General features: G+C 25.3%; 1 protein-coding gene across 3 annotated transcripts in view; it reads left to right on the forward strand.

The window, feature by feature from the left end:
• LOC119584507 overlaps positions 1-5,000 on the forward strand; it is a 22,204-nt gene that overhangs the window by 770 nt on the left and 16,434 nt on the right. The gene's annotated exons all lie outside the window — the stretch shown is intronic.

Here is a 5,000-nt window from a genome sequence, read left to right on the forward strand (position 1 = left end):
CATCTTTTATACATATTAAGTATTCCGCTTATTTTTTCGAGAACTAATGTCATCATTATCACCGTTAACACTATCACAGTGATCTCTGTCGTGCTATATTAGATTTCCACAGAATATTGAGAAACATTTACGTATTCTTTAAGAACTTTGAGATTAGTTTTCCCCGTAGAAAAATTCTCTCTCTCACTTTCTCTCTCTCTCTCTCTCTTACCTCTCTTCTCTCTCTACTCCCTCTCTCTCTCCTCTCTTCTTTCTCTCCTCTCTCTCTCCTCTCTTCTCTCTGTTCTCTCTCTCTTCTCTTCTCTCTCTACTCCTCTCTCTCTCTACTCCTCTCTCTCTCTACTCCTCTCTCTCTCTCTCTCTCTCTCTCTATCTCTTCTCTCCTTCTCTCGTCTATCTTCTCCTCTTCCTCTTCTCTCTCTCTCTCTCTCTCTCTCTCTCTCTCATATATATATGTATGTGTGTGTGTGTGTGTATGCGTCTGTTTCTGCGTGTGTGTGTATGCGTCTGTTTCTGCGTGTGTATGTTTATTTGTTTGTATGTATGTATGTATGTATTTTTATATGTGTGTGTTAATATATACACATAAGCATATAAATGTTTAATTATATATTTATAGAGATATATATATATATATATATAGAGATAGATATATAGAGAGATAATAATATATATATATATATAGAAAATTATATATACGCGATAGTTTGTATATAGAAGGAGAAGTACAGATATTATAGATACATATATAGATAGACAGATGATAGAGAGATATATAATATATATAGATATATAATGAGAGAAGATAGATAGATAATATATATTAGAGTAGATATATACATATAAGATAGAGATATAGACATAGAGAGATAGTAATATATACAGATTAAGACAGATATATATAGAACATTATATATATACATGAGAAGTACATATATTATATATATATAATATAATATATATTATAGACATCATATGCTATATAGTGAGAATATATATATTAGATATATAGATATAGATGTAGTACATATAATGTATATTATATAGAGAGAGACCTAGATATATGTAGAATAGAGAGGGAATATATAATATAGTTTATAGAAGAGAATATATAGATATAATATATATAGATATAGATATAGTAGAGTAGGATTAGAGAGAGGAAGAGATATGTAGCTATATATAAAATTTAGATGAGATATAAGAGATATATAGAATATGTATAGATGATAGAGACAGATAGATAGATATAGAGATAGAGAGAGATAGTATATATATTAGTATATATATGTGTGTGTATATGATAGATAGATGAATTATAGTAGAGAGATATATATGATAGATATATATATAGCGAGATATAGAGGTGGGTGGTGGGTGAGGGAGTATATAGAGATATATATATATATAGTATAGAGATATATATAGTAGTAGATCTATATATAGAGAGAGAGAGAGATGGAGATAGATATATATATATAGATATATATATGTGATAGTAGGAGAGGTATAGATATATAGAAAAGAAGAGATAAACCAGATATAGAGAGAAAGATAGGATGAGATTATACATATATATATATATATACATATAGTATATAGGTGACATATATTAGATATACATAAGAAGAGAGATAGAGATATATGATAGATAGATATATGTATATATATATATATAATGAGAGAGATAGAAAATATAGAATATATGTATAGATATATGAGAGAGATATAGAGAGAGGGATATATATATAGATGTATTATATGAGATAGTGGAGAGGATATATATATATATGAATATGATATAGATGATAGAGATATAGGGGGAGTATAATAGACGATATATGTAGTATATAAGACATAGAGTAGATATATATATAGGTAGAGAGAGATAGATAAGATATAGGGATGAGATATGTGTGGTGTGTTTGGGTAGATAAGATATGAGTGAGATGAGTAGATAGATAGATATATATAGTAGAGATGAAATAGATATGTGGGGGTGGATATATATATATATATTAGTAGATATAGGGGAATATAGATAGAGGGTATATATAGATAGATATATTATAGATAGATAGTAGAGAGAGAGGTAGATTATATATGTATATATAATATAGGTGAGATATAGATAGTATGTTAGATAGATGAGAGAGAGAAGATATGAGAATAATGAGATATAAATATAGAGAGAGAGACAGATAGAGATATAGACAGAGATGATATATACAGATATAGAAGATAGAGAGAGATAGAGTTATATATATATATAGATGTATATATAGATGATGTGTGATAGATAGATATGAGATAGAGCAATAGATTGAGAGAGGAGTAGATAGATGGATATATAGATATATAGTAGAGATAGAGATTAGATATAGATAGAGGGGATAGGTAGAGAGGATAGAGAGAGAGGTAGAGAATATAAGAGAGAGGTAGAGAGAGATCGGGATAGTATGATAGATTAGGGGAGATGATGAGAGAAGATATATAGAGATAGAGATATAGGTTGAGATGATATAGGAGATAGGTAATATATATAGACACAGAGATATATATATGGATAGATGATGACAGGATATAGATTAGAGACGAGATAGAGAGAGAGAGAGGAGATGGAGAGATATATATATATATATATATGTTAATATTATATATATATATGTATATATATAGATATAGAGAGATAGATGAGAGAGAGATGAGAAATGTATATATAAATATGAGTATATAGAGATATGGATATATGATATGATATTGATCGATGATAGTATATTAGTGTTGATATGAGATGAGTAGATATTCCCTATATATGACATATATATGAGTAGATATGATAGAATAGGGATAGAGAGAGGGGAGTAAAGATTGAGAGAGATATTGATATATGATATATAGAGATATATATTTATGAGATAGAGATATAGTATATAATAAGTATAATATATAGAGATTGAGAGATTATATTTATATATATAGAATATAGAGATATTGATATTAATAGATAGTATACTGTAGAGAGAGAGAGAGATAGAGATATCTGAGATTATAGTAGAGATTGTATATATATAGATATAGAGGTAGAGATATATATAGGTAGCATAGAGATGAGAGAGATAGTTATATATATATAGTTAGAGTAGATGATATAGATATATATATATATATAGAGAGAGAGGGATAGATATAGAGGGAGATATATATAAGATGTATGTATATATTTATATTATGGGAGAGATATAATAGAGAGAGGTAATGTATATGATGGAGAGATGTAGATTAGATAGAGATAGGTATATATATTATATGTATATATAGCTGATATAGGTAATATTAATATAGAGAATATGTATAGTATAGAGAGAAGAGAGAGTATATATATATATATTTATAGATAGATAGATATATGGATATAGATATATGATGTATATATAGAAGTAGATGAGAGAGGGAGAGTGAGAGAGTAGATATATATATAGATATATAGAAATATAAATAGGTAGATAGAGATCAAGATAGAGATAGAGATATATATATGATATATATCTATAGATTGAGTATATATATATAGATATGTAGATATGATAGAGATATATAGATGTAGAGAGAATGGAATATATATATATAGATAACTATAGATATATAGATGAAGGATATAGATATATCGAGATAGAGATATCTAGAGATAAAGGAGAGAGGATATGAGATATAATATATATATATTAATAGAGAGGTGAGAGTATATATATATAGAGATACATATGATAGAAATATAGAGTAGGATAAGAGAGAGATACATATATATATATAGATATATAGATATCTATAGATATAGATACATATTATCTGATAGAGAGAGATATATTATATACATTATATATATATGATATATATATAATAGACATATAGAATGAGATAGATTACTATATACATAGATATATATAATATATATTTAGAGTAGAGAGATAGACATATAGATTATCTATAGAGATATAATACAGAATACAGAGTATATATAGATATATATATAAATATATATATATATACATCATATATATAGTAGTACATATATAGATAGACAGGACAGAGAATATATATTAGATCTACATATATATATATACAGATATGATATATATTATAGATAAAGAGAGATGAGAGATATAAATATATATTATAAATATATAGATATATATGAAATATAGATATAGATTTATAAAGATATATGAAATATATAGATAGAGAAAGATATATAATATATATCATAGATCTATATAACATGAGATAGTAATAGTAGAATGGATAGTAGAGATAGAGAAATAGATAGAGAGATATAACTAGATCTTATATAAATAGAGATAGAGAAAATAGATAGAGTATAGAAGATGAGAGAGAGAATATATAGATATATATCAATATCTATATTATATTATAAAGATATATAAAAATATATAGATAGAGATATAAAGAGATATCTATATATATATTTATCTAGACAGATAGATAGATTATATAGATATATATATAGGATATATATGTAGACATATAATAGAGAGAGTAGATAGAGTATATCTATCGATATATATATATATATATACATAGAGTATGATATATAGATATAGATCATATAGATATAGATAGACAGATAGATATATATAGTAACAAATAGATAGAGATGATGGATATAGATATAATTAGATATAGTAGATAGGGAGAGAGATCGACATATATATATATATAGATAAACAAAAAGATATAGAATATATATATATATATAATATATAGACGAGACATAGATATGTATATATTGAGTAACATATAGAGAGACATATATAGATACATATATATATATATTATATAGAGATAGAGAGGAGAGCAGATATATATAACATATATATCTATACAAGAGATAGATATATATATATATTAGATATAGATATGTATGGATAGATAGAGAGAGATAGATTATATATTATATATATATATAGGTATGATGGATA

Source organism: Penaeus monodon, chromosome 18 (assembly GCF_015228065.2).
Source record: "Penaeus monodon isolate SGIC_2016 chromosome 18, NSTDA_Pmon_1, whole genome shotgun sequence".
In the NCBI taxonomy this organism is placed as follows: Eukaryota; Metazoa; Arthropoda; class Malacostraca; order Decapoda; family Penaeidae; genus Penaeus; species Penaeus monodon.